Raw genomic sequence first — 19,189 nt, 5'->3', positions numbered from 1 at the left:
TGACACTTTGGTATAGATTGTGAAGTGTTTACAAATTTTAAAGTTGATTGTATGTTACCAATAGTTAACTTGTTAATGAATTCTAGTGTTTATAAGAACATTGACTAATGTTGACTCATGCTTTCATTCAAATCAAAATTTACATCTGATATATTGTATGTATGCTCCTCTTGTTTTTTTACACAAGGAAAAATATTCATTCATACATTTAAATCTTTGTTTTTTGGTAAAATATTGTAAAATCCCCATCATGGAAGTTGTAACTTCATATTATTTTGTGTTATACCAGATCAATTCTGGAAGTACAAGTTAACATGAAGAAAACAAACACAATTATTAAATTATAATACGTAACTCAGCAGATTTTCCATTAATAATCATAGATAATAATATATTTAGGTAGTATCTGCCAAAGTTTTCATTGTCACACTATTTATGGATGATTGTATTTCTGATGGTTCATTGTACATGTTACCATTGTTTATGGGCACACATTACTCATATTAAATTATTATATAAATTTATACACTTGTCTGCTTTATGAAAATAAACTTTCCACCCTCAACTGACAAGAGGCAAGTTTAACCAAATTGAATATGGTATTCCACCGAAAAGAATTCAAGAACCTTATTCGTGTTGTTCATTTAGGAATGTGAAAGATTTAGTTAGGTTGTCTCTATTTAATGTATCCACAACTTAAAGAATTCTCAGGGTGATTTAGAGCTTGGAATATTGTATTGACATAAATGGTTGTAGACAATATATTGAGCTCTATTTGCTTTTTTTGAAATTTTATTCATCTGGATTATCGACAGAATTCTGTTATTGATTTGAGGTTGTTTGGTGGATTTGCAGGCAGCTTAGTCTTATGAATCATTTACCCAATGCTTTTTGAATTTTGATATGTGGTTTACCGATCACAAATTGGTAGTCATGTTCGATATTGACTTTTTTCACTTTTGTCATTCAGGATTTAAGGTTGGTTGGGAAATAGCACTTTATGTATTCTCTGTAATAACTTGATTGGTCTTGCCAGCCCCGCCCTTTTTAAAATCCTGGAACCGTACCTGCCAACGATCATAACTCCTGAAAGACAAATGTACAGAACCTGACCTCCATTTTATGATCAGTAACAACATTTTCAAATTTGAAAAGCATTGGTTGAACAGTTCTCAAGTTATTACACTGAAAAAAAGAGAAAATCATCAATATCTAACTTGACCTTTATTTTGTGAATTGTAACAATGTATTTAACTTTCAAAAGAATCGGTTTGTCAGTTTTCAAGTAATTGCACAGAAACGACATACAAGGGCCATTTAACAATCAATCAAGGACAATAACTTCAGAACAACAAACATGAAAATTGTCAATATCAAACTTGACCTCCATTTTATGATTGGTAAGAAATTATTAAACTTTGAAAACATTGGTTGAATGGTTTATTAGCCCATTTAAATAATGGGAGGCATTCTGAGAATCTTGTTTCTGAGGATAAAAAATTAAATTTAGAATGGAAATGGGGAATATGTCAAAGAGACAAAAGACATATTAACATAAGTGTACATACACTGAACGAATACATTTGATCTATGATACAATGCAAAAACCAAATCAATAAAGTTAGGGATGAATAATTAAAGTAACAGTATTATACCGCTGTGAAATGTTAAACAATTTAAGAAAAACAACAATAACCTTAAACAAAAATCAGCCATTTACAATAATATAATACACAGGTAAATGAAAATAATTTTGTTGTTAGGTATACAGTTTAAAAGGAGAAAGGAAATATTTGTACAAAATAAATAATTTTGATGTTCATAGTGAGTTCGTGGTCTAGAGGTTAAGACCGATGGCTACAGTGCTGAAAGTCCCGAGTTCGATTCTCACTCGGGGTGCTAAAAATATCAGTACATCAGAAGGGTGATTTTCACCCTCTCACACACATCTCTGGTACCCAGACCGGAGTTTAAACTAGAATGGGTACTTTGGGGGCCTCGGTTGGTCAAAGTTGCTCCCGACTTTGACCTGGAGATCAATCTGTTGATATCTCTTCGGTTTGTCTGTTCCCGCCGAGCAGCCCGGTGGTTCTCTCCGAGTACTTCGTCTTCCTCCACCATAATAACAGATTCTGCCCGGTGTCTTAACACTCCCTCGTGTTGGGGTGGGGATTGTCCTTGTAAATATTAAAACATTGTAAATACGTTAGTGACACATCTCCAATAATCCCGATAGGGAGTGTACACGGATTCCACTGTACCCTCGCAGCTCTCGAGGGGTGCTCCGTAAACGGAGGGATCTACGTCCATACATACATACATAGTACGAAGAAGTGAAAATTTATAGTAATACCAAACACTTATCAAAACTGTCATATAGACCAGATGTAACCCTGAATAACATTAAATAACAAAAAAGCATTACAATTAGTATCAACAGGTCAAATAAACAAGAAAGTACGATTTGAGAGTACTCGCAGTTACTGACAGCTAGTTAAAAGCCAAAAACAATAATAAAAAATCATGCATCAGAGATTAAAATCAACTTAAACACATCCAAGGGATTCAGTATTTTAACGTCATGGACCGTCAAAGAAGACATGACTTGTGTTAGCTATACGTGTACAGTTCAAATGGAGAAAGGAAATATTTTTACAAAATAAGTAATTTTGATATTCATAGTACAAAGAAGTGAAAATTTATAGTAATACCAAACACTTATCAAAGCTGGTAAATAGACCTGATATAACCCTGAATAACATTAAATAACAACTAGAGGCTCTCAAGAGCCTGTGTCGCTCACCTGTATTTACTGATGCTTTGGAAATCATGTAAAATAAGGTTAAAATCATAATTAATAGTATTAGATATTAGATATTATAATGATATCTAAGATAATAACAAAAAACTGCAAAATTTTTGTAAAATTACTAACTCAGGGGCAGCAACTCAACAACGGGTTGTCGGATTCGTCTGAAAATTTCAGGGCAGATAAATCTAAATCGGATGAACATTTTTGCCACCTGTCAGATTTGCTCTAAATGCTTTAGTTTCAGAGATATAAACCAAAAACTGCATTTTACCCCTATGTTCTATTTTTAACCAAGTCGGCCATGATGGTTGGAAGGCGGGGTCATCGGACAAATTTTTTTAAACTAGATACCCTAATAATGATTATGGCCAAGTACGGTTAAATTTGTCTCAGAAGTTTCAGAGAAGAAGATTTTTGTAAAAGATTACAAAAATTTACAAAAAATTGTTAAAAATTGACTATTAAGGGCAATAACTCCTAAAGGGGTCGACTGACAATTTTGGTCATTACAACTTATTTGTAGATCTTACTTTGCTGAACATTTTTGCTGTTTACAGTTTATCTCTATCTATAATAATATTCAAGATAATAACCAAAATCTGCAAAATTTCCTTAAAATTACCAATTCAGGGGCAGCAACTCAACAACAGGGTGTCAGATTTGTCTGAAAATTTCCGTGCAGATAGATCTTGACCTGATAATCAGTTTTACCTCATGTCAGATTTACTCTAAATGCTTTGGTTTCAGAGATATAAGCCAAAATCTACATTTTACCCCTATGTTCTATTTTTAGCCATGGCGGCCATCTTGATTGGTCGGCGGGGTCATCGGTCACATTTTTTAAACTAGATACTCTAATGATGATTGTGGCTAAGTTTGGTTAAATTTGGCTGAGTGGTTTCAGAGGAGAAGATTTTTGTAAAAAGCTAACGACGACGACGACGACGACGACGACGACGACGACGGACGACGGACGACGGACGCCAAATGATGAGAAAAGCTCACTTGGCCCTTCGGGCCAGGTGAGCTAAAAAAGCATTACAATTAGTATCAACAGGTCAAATAAACAAGAAAGTACGATCGAGAGTACTCGCAGTTACTGACAGCTAGTTAAAAGCCAAACACATTAATAAAAAATCATGCATCAGAGATTAAAATCAACTAAAACACATCCCAGGGATTCAGTATTTTAACGTCATGGACCTTCAAAGAAGAAATGACTTGTGCAATGCCAAAAATAAATGTATCGACAGGCAGTAGGATAGTTAGGAGTTAACCTCTTAATAGATCAAAATGAACGTGGATGTGTCTTTATACATCCCGTTTGAAAAGAATACAAATTTAGTTATGTATTTTTTGTGCTGATGACAAAATCGATATAAGTGCCGATGTAAACTATATTCAAAGATCTAATTACAACATTGGTAAGATAACCTTTACTAGTAAGTTTGTTTAAAGGTTCGATGAGTTATCACGGATTACATAGTGATTTCCGCGCTTTAAGTACAATATTACCGTAAAATTTAGGATGTGAAATACCGTTTTTAATCAGTTTTCTACAGGTACAGCCAAATTTACTAATCAAAGCTTTGTATCTGTGAAAGAATTTAGTAAAAGTTTTACGTAACTTATGGTAACGAAATTCCTGACTTAATAATTTACCAGTGATGCATTGATTACGTTCGTTAAAATCTATGACATCACTGCACACACGGGCATAACGAACGAGTTGGGATATATAAACACTGTATGATGGAGCCAAAGGAACATCGCCGTCTGAAAAAAGGAGAATTAACAATAGGGAATGAAAAGTCGTCTCTTTTGTCGTAAATTTTAGTATGGAGTTTTCCTTTAGAGATTGAAATGTCCAAATCTTGAAAAGGACAACTACTGCAGTTTATGTTAGATTTAGTTAAAGTAAGTTCTTTTGGGTAAATTTCGGTAGTATATTTAGAGAACTCTGGATTATTTAACGAAAACATATCATCTAGATAACGGAAGGTATTGTTGAATTTATCAACCAAATGTAACAATGACGTGTCTTTACTGAGTTTGGTCATAAACTGAGATTACAGGAATAAATCTGCTATTAAAGGGGCGCAGTTAGTGCCCATAGGACTACCCACTACTTGTCGCGCACTAGTAACCCGAATTTGGCTTGAACGGTCAAAAAGGTATTAACGACATTTAAAAAAGATTGATTATCATTAGATAACGATTGACAAAAATTAAAAATTGTTTTTAATGCATTTTAATCCATATAAAATTATTTTAATACCAGTCAAATAGATTCCCTTGCGGTCATTCAAGTTAATTTCAGATGTGGTTAAGCTATGTCAAACCAATTAGCCACGCCCCCGTCAAACGAAATCAAACAGATGTTAAACAGGTCGGGAACTCTAGATTTCCTGACGTCAGAATATATTTGCATAGTAATTTCCCAAACAGATGGTAAACATGACCTTGAAAACCTGACCAATCGCCTCAATGAACTACAATGCATTGTGGGCTACTACGAGTTTACTAACACTTAAAAACACGTGGAATAGGTATGAAAACTATGAACTTAAATAGTGTCTGGGACTCTCATAATAATATTTTTTGTTCAGCGAATATGTTTAATGTAAAATATATAACATAATCTTCAATTTACATGCTCAGATTAAAAAAATATTGTTTTCTGGCTTTACGATTCAACTTTCTTTTTCGCCTTGTAAATGTAGTTGAACAGGTTTTGCCCATTGTTGTGCATTGTACCTGTGCATTAATTTCACGTGAAACAGTGAAATTTACAATGAAGTGACCACTGTCCAGTATAAAAATCATTTGAGCTCTTTTAAACCTGTCATAACGATTTGAAGGAATGGGTTACACGTCTATCTATATATATATGCTATTGGATTTTTCGTATCCTGTATAATGCCATTTCAAAAACATTGCTGCTTCGAAAAACACAAGAACATGGCACTGAAACACTGCGTAATTTCAAGCATGTTCCCGTTGTGGCGTTACAGGCTGCCCGGCAATATGGATGTTACGACAGACGCAGACTTATTTGCACTGGATGTGTAAACTTTTTATCAGGACCTGATCTAAAAGTAAGTACATCATATTTAGTTTTTAAAAAATGTGTTATAAAAAGCGGGGAAGGTAAAAAGGCTTAACATATTATGTATACTTTTGTCCATCGATGAAGTCCGCTTGTTGCAAATTTTATCCCAAAAATATACCTGAGAAGAATTTCTATCGTTCGACAGCTGTCTTTTGACTTATGTGCAATATCTTTTAAATTCTCCGGGTCATAGTGGGTGTCATATTGCCTATTTAGGCTTTCTAAAACGTGCTTTGTATAAAGAAATAAAAAAAATTAGGTATGAGTGGCAAATGAGATCTCTCCATCCAAGAAAGTAAGCTATCATAGGTTACAGAATGACCTTCAACGCTGAAAAGTTAGTAATAAAGGGACAAAAAAATGACTAGTGTAAAACAATTCAAACGAAAAACCCAACGACCTAGTTAATGTACAAAACGAGAAGAGAAATTTATTTGTCGTTTTTATAGTCTTCAGTACGTGATGGTTTGATTTATAAATTGTTTAGCATTATTAACCAATGTACAATATATATTCAAGTGTATTATAAGATAGAACTGCACCTTAATCAATAAAAGCTAAACCAGTCCATTACAGACTTACACCTTGCAATTATGAATGAGCCGGTCCATTCTGAACGAACACGGCTACATTATGGAATCATAGATGGATCCAAAAAGGGGGCTAGGTCAGTCAGTTCCCCCCCCCCCCCCCCCTTACAAAAATTTCTGGATCCGCCACTGCCAGGAATTTCAGTTTTATCAACTTAAATACATATTATGCGAAAATATGTGCATTATGAAATTCAGAGTTCCAAAGAACAATATCTTATTTGACCCATATGGTAAATTAATATTTTCTAAAAAAAATCGTTTTAGAATAAATAAATATGAAACATAGATTACAAGCCATAATTCATTCAACTTTTTTAATTGTTCCATGAAACATTTTTTTTCAAGCGGGTTTCTTTGATCACTAGATCACATATGTAAATGTATTACCCCGCTTACATGGTATAGCGGAAGTTTATATGGATGCTCCGTTCGTCTGCCCGATCGACTGCCCGTCCATCCGTCTGACTGTCTGTCTGTCCGTCCGACTGTCCGTCTGTCCGTCCCGTCCGTCTGTCCGTCCATTCGTCAGTAAAATATGGGTAAATTGTCTTACCGTCTTTTAGTCCGTTAGATCGGCCTGTACAGTTTCACTTTTGTATCCACAACTCTGACTCCCTAACCACTTATCATAGGGAAATGAAAGTAGTTCATATTCCTTACCATACCAATACCAAATAAATGCCAATTTGCACTTCATATCTTTTTTTGGTCAAAATTTTCTAAAGATGGACTTTGTCATTGCTCTATATGGGTGTACCCATATTGTATCCGTAACTCCTCCTAAACCATTTATCATGATTTAATGATTTTTTTCTGAGATTCGTTATCATATAAAGCAATTGTGCAACTCTTATTTGATTTAGGGTTAAACATATTTTTTGGATTCTTTTCTCAAACCACAGACTTAGTCTTTTCCTTTTATTGGGAGTGCACATTTTGTATCCGCAACTCTTTACTTCCTAAACCAGTTATAATTTAATGAAATTTAAATTAACATATAATGCATAACTTACAGGTATGATGAAACTAGAACTGGTGTCAGCTCACACGCTAATATCCGACTAATGCGTCGCAATGTTCTGAAGCTGATTTTCATATCATAATTATCCTACCAACCTAAATGTTATGTAATATTTGTCGAACATATAACAGATATAGGTCAACGTATCGGGTTCTCCTTACGAAATGTTAATCATAAAGAAAATTTAAAGTACAAAAGATACTTTTGTCTTATATTTTGCCGAAAACAATCTTACCTACATGTTCAAAAATATTATGTCTTTAGAATGACTCGTTAAAGAAATATTGCAACCAATTTAATATTTGATTTTATACAATTTCAGAGAAAAAAGGAGCATGCAGATGATATCCATATGCCACCTTGTAAAATAACCAAATACACGATGGGGAATAATGATAGCACATCCACAAGTGTTCCTGTGAATAACAGACACTCTCGAGTTGTTCAAACAGACACAATTTACCATGTGGATATAGATGTTCAAACCTGTAGAACTGCTCTCGCTCGGGAAGACTTTGGTTGTCAATTTGATTCCTTGTCACCAATATTTCAAGAATTGTCCGGACAAATACAAAACTTGCATTGTCTTATTTCAAAGAAAGATATGATCATTAATAGTTTAAGGAAAGAAATCGAAGACCTTTGCAGTATTGAAACTGAGAAAGATCGAATAAATGTTATTGAACAAATTTTTCACAAAGAAAAAGAGACTTTAAAATGTTGCGAATTTTCTAAAGATGTAAAGGGTTTGTCAATACTTTCTCCAAATGATATATATGAAAAACAAACGCCTATAGTAAGGAAAGTAATTGATTGTGTAACCAAATCTATTTCAGATGTTGATACTAATGGAAATTCTCAAAAACGCCAATTTCGCAAGTCTTTGGCAATTGAATTGTTGTTTTCAGCAAAACATTTGCGTTATATATCTCCCATGTCACTTGCTCCCTTGATTTTATTGTATGATTCAACAGGAAGTTAAACTGCAGTTGATATTTTTTCACACACTTTACCATCAGGTGGTTACACCTTTTTAAAAAACTGGTTGCTGTCATTGAAACCTAACCCATGTGTCTCTATGAATGAAGTTTCTGATTTAGTATATGCCTTTGACAACAATCAGCGCTTACAAAAGGTTTGGTTATCGAGAAATTTCAATAAACAGACATTAGAAGTTATGACAAACATAATCAAATTAGAATTAAATGGTTTTAATTGTCAAAAAAATGAAATCCTACACCCACGTCATTGGCGAAATTTGAAAATTTAGGACCTTTTGAAGAAGTACAACCGACTGAAAACGACTCGCTTAACGTTTTAAAAACTACACTTGAAACAGTTTTACAATATACTGAGGATACGGATACAATACAAAACAAAATCATGGATGACAATTTCAAAGCTAAGTTCATTCAGTGCCATCAATGCAATAAAATGTTTGGTAAAAACAAGATAAAATGTGATGTTTGTAAAATTAATCTCAGAAATGGGATACTACCTCAGGAATCTATATCAACAAAGATTGTACCAGAAAAAAAGAAAGAAAAGGTCAAATTTATTAAGTACACAGAAAACCTCTCAGATGATGGAAGTGTAACTTTAGTAAGCGAGACAGATTCAACTCAATGCAATACTGTATCACTTGAGCATCCGTTGAACACTACAAAATCGGCGCCACTGCCGACAGATGTTTCTACAAAAATAAGTCTAATAGATCCAGTGTTTGTAAATCCTGCATCAAAATCCTCTCTGAGAGTGGTATTAGATAAAATTTTGTCATTTTGTGTATGTTGTATGCGATGGCTCTCCTATGACACTACTTTGGCAACTTATTATGGAGGAACCAGAGAAATATTCTTGGGTCGTCCCACTTACAGGTCTTGGTCATGAGGAGATGAACATGGTAAAATCCTTTACAGAGATGTTTTTTTGATTTCATATTAAAAAGGTTTTTCGAAACTCAGGGATATAAAACCCCTAAAGCACTTGCTTTCGCAAAAAGATGATCAGATCATCATATTGCCTTTGACAATTTATCTAAATTTAGGGAGTCAGTCTTGATGGAATTGGTGTATAGTTTTAAAAACACAGAGGAAAGTAGCGTAGAGGAGAATTTCAATGGTTTTGTTCAATGGCTAAATGATGATAATGACATTACTTTACTTTCTATTTTTAATCTTATGTTACCATGTCTAGAATCGATATTCATGTTCCGAAAAGATGTGAGAGAGAACAATTATGTTCTCATAGAAACGGCTCGTAAAATATTTCGTCAAGTTTTGCACTTTGCGATAGATTCCTCATGCCACCAGAAATTCGAAATTGTTTGAATAAACACGAGTCCTTTTCCCGTAGTGGTCGCCTCGATGTTCATCAGGGTTTAGATTTCATTTTAGAGGAATATAATCGTAACTTTAAAAATCATATATCTGGCGTGGCTAACAGTATTAAATGGGAAACGTAACTAAGAATTATGATACGCTTGAAATTTTGACGGGGAACATTAACTCTTTACTTGGAAGAATAGAATATACGAGACAACCGAGACAAATACAGGAATTTGTATCCGAAAGGGACATATTTCGAGCAGAATTGAGAAAAACAGAATACCTGTATCCAGTAAATGAGAGAAATATAATAGGTCTAGACCCAACGTTACAATGTTCACAAAACATATCAAATTTCACGTCCTTGTCGTACAAAAACATGAATAACATCATGAATAATTTTATTAAGATCGGCAAATATCCAAGTCCATTAAAAGTTTCAAAAATTCCAATATCTGCATTAGAAGAAAACGAACTTTGCAAAGATGAAAACAAAACAAAACCACAGCTGCTTGCAATGATTGATGAAAATATTGCTTTATTGCCTTCAGAACAAAGGGAACAGTTTGAAATAGAAAAAAAGTTTAAAAAAAAAATGAAATATGCCAAAAAATCAATACTAACAGAATTTGTTAACATTGCCAGACAAGAATTAAGAAATGTCTTGAGCAGTTTTGATGAAATTTGATAGATTATATAGGTTTCATACATGTTCTGTACCTGTCAAATTCTAAATATAAAAATATCACACAGTATTATATAGTAGATATATATCTCTTTTCAAGATAATGGAAAACTAATCTTTCTGAAAGGTGTTTGTACATAAAAAAAGGAGATGTGGTATGATTGCCAATGAGACAACTATCAACTAAAGTTCAAATAAAGTGGATGTAAGCAATTATGGGCAACCCGAAGACTTTCAACAATGAGAAAAACTCATTCCGTATAGTCGAGCATAAATTGCCCCGATTGATGATTACACGTGTTTTGTTTCTTAAAGACAAATTAATAAATACATACCCGTCCTCAATTCAAAAGAAGGTACAATATCATAACATAAATTTTGTGGAAAGCTGGGAAATTTTAGTGAACCCAACAGATAATTAAAACACTCTAAGTTTTCCCCTTTTCTACGTATTCCCAGAAATGCAAGGATCCCTTATTTTTTTAACTATCTGAATGAAAGTTTATATTGTATGGGTAATTGTGTTTTTCACTGTTGTTCCGTTGTTGTCTTGTGGACGAATATCTGAAATCTTCGTGTAATCATCAACCATATTAAGGCTAAATTCCGAGTAATCCACACACTGGTTTCTTCGCATAGAAACAACTCTTCGTTAATCTGAGCATGGAACGAATACTTTATATCACGGACTATAAATATGGATATACAAAATGAAAAACTAAGCAAAATTGTTGATCCCACAATGCATGAAAAAAGTGGTGTTTTACAGTAAATAACATGTGTTCTCCGCTGATTATAAACACGTAGTAGTCCATCATGCATTGTTACTCATTTAGTGGATTGGTTAAAAACCCAGGTGAAAAAAAAGCGTCATACGTAAATAAACAATTACATGTGCGAGGACATAAGTATGCTAATTTATGCATATCCATATAAGGTAGTGTTCCCGACCTGTTAAATGCTTTTAATCATTAAAGTGACCGCCTTTTTGTAAGGTAAATCACTCAAGCAGAACAGCATCCCCGTTTATCTATCGTTAATCCGTTACAAACGTTATCGATTTTAGTCAAAAAAAATACCTCCAACAAATATTCACAATTAACGTGTTAGTAAAGTTTGGTCTTTGATGTTTTAAAAACAATTCAATAGAACATAAATAGATTTAAACAAATTTGTGATGAAAAATTATCACTTAAATTTCTGTTTAAATTTGTCATTAATATATGAATCGAATTGCTGTATTCCTGTATATTTACCTTTTCTCTTTTTCTGTTTTCCTTTTTTGTACTCGTTATTCAAATTGAGACACGTGTGTCTAAGGAACAGTAATTGCTTATTGTTTACATAGAAAAAATCGATGCATCTTACATTTCGGTAAATAAAAATATAATTATACCGACATTTAAAATAGTTTGTATATAAAACAATTTTGTGTTAAATAATAAAATTGATATAGATAATGTTGACACTAGTTGAATTCATTGTGTAAACAGTTTAGTCTTGCTAAAAGTTGTAAATTATAGATTAACAGCGCAATGAACTATTCAAACTGTGTTAAATTATAATACTGGTCACTGGTACAAAACGTGCGTTCATTGTCGAAAAGAAGCAAATGTAAAACGAAAAATTGAAGCGTGGTTACGATTGTGTTAAGTGATTCGCTGCCTGCACGTAAAAGAGTTTTTGGCTTATTCTGTGAATATATAAGATAAATTTCAGTCTGCAATAATGATGGCTTGGTTAAACGACCTTGACTGGCTATAAAGACCTCGCACGGTCGGCCCTGGCTTACACCCAATGGGGGCTTTTAAATAATGTGGTTTACCTTAAAACACTGTGCGGGACAAATTTGTCATTCCAGAATTGGTAAATCTGACTTCGTCGGTTTACAAGATAACACAAATATTTTTTGGCCAAGTGATAGATAATCAAAAAAATTAAATTTCCCCGTATGTCCCAACATGTCACTGGTGTCACCACAGCTTCCCATGGAAAATTAAAAAATTCCCATGGGAATATAAGAAGTTCCCATGGGAAAATTTAAAATTCCCATCGGAAAAAGTACTTTTCCCATGGGAATTTTAAAGTTCCCATCGGAACTTTGCAGTTCCCATGGGAAAAGAAGAAAACAAAAAGTTCCCATGGGAATTCACCTTTTCCGATGGGAACAGTTTATCTTCCCATGGGAAGGATTTTTCTTCCCATGGGAACATTTATTTTATAGATGGAAAATTTACTCTCTATGGGAACAGATATTTAATTCATGGAAAATGTTTTCCTTTTGATTGTTTTTCTCCTAGAAAAATTTAAATTTGTTGAAAATGCAGGGTATATGTAAAATTATTGCAGTATGCAGGTTTTCTACAAAATGTCAATTTGGTTTTGTATCTTAAGTTGCACTCAACATGCAACCTCCCAGTAAACTCTGATTATCCAGTAAAATATGAAGCAATGACAAGTAACTTTTTAAATTAAGTTGTGCGTGTGTGATGTGAGAACAAAATATTCTTCTTTTTTTTTATTATTGAACGTATTGGGAAAAAAATTTTTTTTAAATTTCCGGTGCGTAGAAATACCACAAATTTGATTTTTTTTTTACAAAATACAAGACCCATAAAACAAAAACACTATAAAATACTGAAATAATATATTTATGTACAATCTGTATAAACGTGTGTAATTAACGGGTTCTGGTTGAATGAACATGAATTTCAATCGATTACACACAGATGACAATCTGCATCAATAGAGCGTGGCAAGTGTTGATAAAACATTTAATAACACTGTAATCATGGTAATTAATAAAGATATGATTATAGAATTTTTTATTTATTTATTTATATTAACATAGTCTACTTTTATTTTGTATGTCCTTTGTGCCAACTATATCATCCCATTAAGTCCCTAGTGCGTAATATTGAAGTGGTCATTTGCGGTATTTCTATACGGACGTCTTTATTTCAACATTTTGATTCCTTACGTGTTATATTCTGTATAGACAGTTTATGGAGACGAATTAAAAGAACAGAAAATTGTCAATTGAAGTCCCATTACTATTCTCTGTTATATTGTTTTAAAAACTTAACATTGACATGGATTCGTGATTTCTGTGACTGCTTTTCTTACATATACACGTAAATATACCAAATGTGCAAGTTTGTTACTTTTCACTGGATTTTTTTTTGTGTATGACTTATTTCCGCTTTACCTTATATATTGTTTTTTTTTGTTTGTTTAAACACATTTTATTTCTAAAAGTAGCAAATGGGATTGAATACAAGTTATAACACCTCTCATTATACAAATACAAACACAAAATACATAAGATAATGAGAAAAAACAAAATAGGAATGCATGTAATTCAAACTATAAACAAAAACCAAAATGCAATATAATATTGTTGTAATATGAACTGGCGTGAAGTGTGAGTAAGTAGGAATTCAGAATTTTAATAGTATTCTGAATCTTTGGGTAATTCTGATACGAGATTTAACAGGTTCAAAATTTTCTTTTTGTCAGCTAATGTTCCTAGACACAGATAACAACGAGAAAACCTTGTATAAATGACCTAGATCAAAGAGTCTGAGCTATGTTTGCTGTTAATAAAACACAAGTTGAGTAAAATGTCATTTATTCAGCAATTAATTTAAAATGCAACTTACATCTTAACAATTATAATAGTACTGCATAAATGACAATGACTTTAATAAGCAAAGGTGGGGTTGAAAAAGTGCCACACCCTAACATAAAAAACATCATAAAAATGACAAAAATAAAAGTGAGTTGAAAAAATTAACTCACCAACATATATATATACAACTATATAAACACTACAATATCATAACATAAATTTTGTGGAAAGCTGGGAAATTTTAGTGAACCCAACAGATAATTAAAACACTCTAAGTTTTCCCCTTTTCTACGTATTCCCAGAAATGCAAGGATCCCTTATTTTTTTAACTATCTGAATGAAAGTTTATATTGTATGGGTAATTGTGTTTTTCACTGTTGTTCCGTTGTTGTCTTGTGGACGAATATCTGAAATCTTCGTGTAATCATCAACCATATTAAGGCTAAATTCCGAGTAATCCACACACTGGTTTCTTCGCATAGAAACAACTCTTCGTTAATCTGAGCATGGAACGAATACTTTATATCACGGACTATAAATATGGATATACAAAATGAAAAACTAAGCAACATTGTTGATCCCACAATGCATGAAAAAAGTGGTGTATTTCAGTAAATAACATGTGTTCTCCGCTGATTATAAACACGTAGTAGTCCATCATGCATTGTTACTCATTTAATGGATTGGTTAAAAACCCAGGTGAAAAAAAGCGTCATACGTAAATAAACAATTACATGTGCGAGGACATAAGTATGCTAATTTATGCATATCCATATAAGGTAGTGTTCCCGACCTGTTAAATGCTTTTAATCATTAAAGTGACCGCCTTTTTGTAAGGTAAATCACTCAAGCAGAACAGCATCCCCGTTTATCTATCGTTAATCCGTTACAAACGTTATCGATTTTAGTCAAAAAAATACCTCCAACAAATATTCACAATTTACGTGTAAGTAAAGTTTGGTCTTTGATGTTTTAAAAACAATTCAATAGAACATAAATAGATTAAAACAAATTTGTGATGAAAAATTATCACTTAAATTTTTGTTTAAATTTGTCATTAATATATGAATCGAATTGCTGTATTCCTGTATATTTACCTTTTCTCTTTTTCTGTTTTCCTTTTTTGTACTCGTTATTCAAATTGAGACACGTGTGTCTAAGGAACAGTAATTGCTTATTGTTTACATAGAAAAAATCGATGCATCTTACATTTCGGTAAATAAAAATATAATTATACCGACATTTAAAATAGTTTGTATATAAAACAATTTTGTGTTAAATAATAAAATTGATATAGATAATGTTGACACTAGTTGAATTCATTGTGTAAACAGTTTAGTCTTGCTAAAAGTTGAAAATTATAGATTAACAGTGCAATGAACTATTCAAACTGTGTTAAATTATAATACTGGTCACTGGTACAAAACGTGCGTTCATTGTCGAAAAGAAGCAAATGTAAAACGAAAAATTGAAGCGTGGTTACGATTGTGTTAAGTGATTCGCTGCCTGCACGTAAAAGAGTTTTTGGCTTATTCTGTGAATATATAAGATAAATTTCAGTCTGCAATAATGATGGCTTGGTTAAACGACCTTGACTGGCTATAAAGACCTCGCACGGTCGGCCCTGGCTTACACCCAATGGGGGCTTTTAAATAATGTGGTTTACCTTAAAACACTGTGCGGGACAAATTTGTCATTCCAGAATTGGTAAATCTGACTTCGTCGGTTTACAAGATAACACTATTATTTTTTGGCCAAGTGATAGATAATCAAAAAAATTAAATTTCCCCGTATGTCCCAACATGTCACTGGTGTCACCACAGCTTCCCATGGAAAATTTAAAAATTCCCATGGGAATATTAGAAGTTCCCATGGGAAAATTTAAAGTTCCCATCGGAAAAAGTACTTTTCCCATGGGAATTTTATAGTTCCCATGGGAAAAGAAGAAAACAAAAAGTTCCCATGGGAATTCACCTTTTCCGATGGGAACAGTTTATCTTCCCATGGGAACAATTTTTCTTCCCATGGGAAGGATTTTTCTTCCCATTGGAACATTTATTTTATAGATGGAAAATTTACTCTCTATGGGAACAGATATTTAATTCATGGAAAATGTTTTCCTTTTGATTGTTTTTCTCCTAGAAAAATTTAAATTTGTTGAAAATGCAGGGTATATGTAAAATTATTGCAGTATGCAGGTTTTCTACAAAATGTCAATTTGGTTTTGTATCTTAAGTTGCACTCAACATGCAACCTCCCAGTAAACTCTGATTATCCAGTAAAATATGAAGCAATGACAAGTAACTTTTTAAATTAAGTTGTGCGTGTGTGATGTGAGAACAAAATATTCTTCTTTTTTTTTATTATTGAACGTATTGGAAAAATTTTTTTTTTAAATTTCCGGTGCGTAGAAATACCACAAATTTGATTTTTTTTTACAAAATACAAGACCCATAAAACAAAAACACTATAAAATACTGAAATAATATATTTATGTACAATCTGTATACACGTGTGTAATTAACGGGTTCTGGTTGAATGAACATGAATTTCAATCGATTACACACAGATGACAATCTGCATCAATAGAGCGTGGCAAGTGTCGATAAAACATTTAATAACACTGTAATCATGGTAATTAATAAAGATATGATTATAGAATTTTTTATTTATTAATTTATATCAACATAGTCTACTTTTATTTTGTATGTCCTTTGTGCCAACTATATCATCCCATTAAGTCCCTAGTGCGTAATATTGAAGTAGTCATTTGCGGTATTTCTATACGGACGTCTTTATTTCAACATTTTGATTCCTTCCGTGTTATATTCTGTATAGACAGTTTATGGAGACGAATTAAAAGAACAGAAAATGATAAATTGAAGTCCTATTACTAGTCTCTGTTGTATTGTTTTAAAAACTTAACATTGACATGGATTCGTGATTTCTGTGACTGCTTCTCTTACATATACACGTAAATGTACCAAATGTGCAAGTTTGTTACTTTGCACTGGATTTTTTTTTGTGTATGACTTATTTCCGCTTTACCTTATATATTGTTTTTTTTTGTTTGAACACATTTTATTTCCAAAAGTAGCAAATGGGATTGAATACAAGTTATAACACCTCTCATTATACAAATACAAACACAAAATACATAAGATAATGAGAAAAAACAAAATAGGAATGCATGTAATTCAAACTATAAACAAAAACCAAAATGCAATATAATATTGTTGTAATATGAACTGGCGTGAAGTGTGAGTAAGTAGGAATTCAGAATTTTAATAGTATTCTGAATCTTTGGGTAATTCTGATACGAGATTGAACAGGTTCAAAATTTGCTTTTTGTCAGCTAATGTTCCTAGACCCAGATAACAACGAGAAAACCTTGTATAAATGACCTAGATCAAAGAGTCTGAGCTATGTTTGCTGTTGATAAAACACAAGTTGAGTAAAATGTCATTTATTCAGCAATTAATTTAAAATGCAACTTACATCTTAACAATTATAATAGTACTGCATAAATGACAATGACTTTAATAAGCAAAGGTGGGGTTGAAAAAGTGCCACACCCTAACATAATAAACATCATAAAAATGACACAAATAAAAGTGAGTTGAAAAAATTAACTCACCAACATATATATATATACAAAGTATATAAACACTACAATGAATATTGTCCTTAATTGATGTTTAAAGAAAATTAAATGTCCTATATAATAACGCTAAAAAGGGAGGGAATGGGAGGGTTTTCAGATAAAATTCAAAACCGATCTTTTCTCTCTCCCAAAACAAAGGCGAATGACCGCATGTCCGAGCACATGGGGAAATTTGATACTAATTACCGATCTCAAACACTGACCAATCAGATAATGTAATTAGATGATCATGCATTGAACATGCAGTCCTTGACCTCATGTTGATATACTTAAACAAAGAAATGCCTTCTTACAGACATGGCATTAATAAAATCAATATTATCGGAAATTCCAGCCAAAAAGTCTTTTATTTACAATAAATGTTATTTTGTCAGCTAATGTTCCTAAACACAGATAACAACGAGAAAACCTTGTATAAATGACCTAGATCAAAGAGTCTGAGCTATGTTTGCTGTTAATAAAACACAAGTTGAGTAAAATGTCATTTATTCAGAAATTAATTTAAAATGCAACTTACATCTTAACAATTATAATAGTACTGCATAAATGACAATGACTTTAATAAGCAAAGGTGGGGTTGAAAACGTGCCACAAATCCCAAGAGGGATCCCCATCCGAAGACTCTGTATTCAACTTAAGGAACTCCAGAACTAGAAAAATTGAGCAAGCCATGTTGATCTCAACAAAAAACACCCAAAATGGAATAAAATATACACCTTTTAACTTTTGCATTTCAAGTAAAAGTGTAGAGCAAACCATGTTGACCTCTACAAAAATATTAACATAGATTATAAACAAAACAAAAAATAATATATACTCATATAATGAAACTTGTAAATGAAAGGTAAAGCAAGCCATGTTGACCTCTACCAACCAAATAAATATCATTACATATAGTAAATGACTGAAAGCAAAAAACTTAAATTTGCAGAGCAAACCATGTTGACCTCTACAATAGTAAATAATTCTAACATGTATAAGACAGTCTTGTTAATCCTTACAAAAAATGAATCACAATAAGGTAAAGCAAGCCATGTTGACCTCTACCAAAACACTTATTAAGCGACTGTGATTATATTAAATCTAAGTGTGAAAATTATCAAGTCGAATATAATGTTGAAAAGCGTTTGACTTCCATCTACCCATGTTTTGGATCAAGGCTAAAGGAACACCTCTGGCAGCTGCAGATGTCGCAGCTCCAATTCTGAAACTGTGACCTTTATACAAATTTGTGTCTAAACCTACGAAATTTAGCAAACTTTTTAATGAAGAATTGTAATAAAAACCTGAAACAGGTTTTCCACATTTAAATCGAAATAAAGGACCAAGTTGAAAATTATGTAA

The sequence above is a fragment of the Mytilus californianus genome, unplaced genomic scaffold (assembly GCF_021869535.1).
Source record: "Mytilus californianus isolate M0D057914Y unplaced genomic scaffold, xbMytCali1.0.p SCAF_10, whole genome shotgun sequence".
Taxonomy (NCBI): domain Eukaryota; kingdom Metazoa; phylum Mollusca; class Bivalvia; order Mytilida; family Mytilidae; genus Mytilus; species Mytilus californianus.
The sequence above is the reverse complement of the archived record's forward strand: the minus strand, read 5'-3'. Positions refer to the sequence as shown.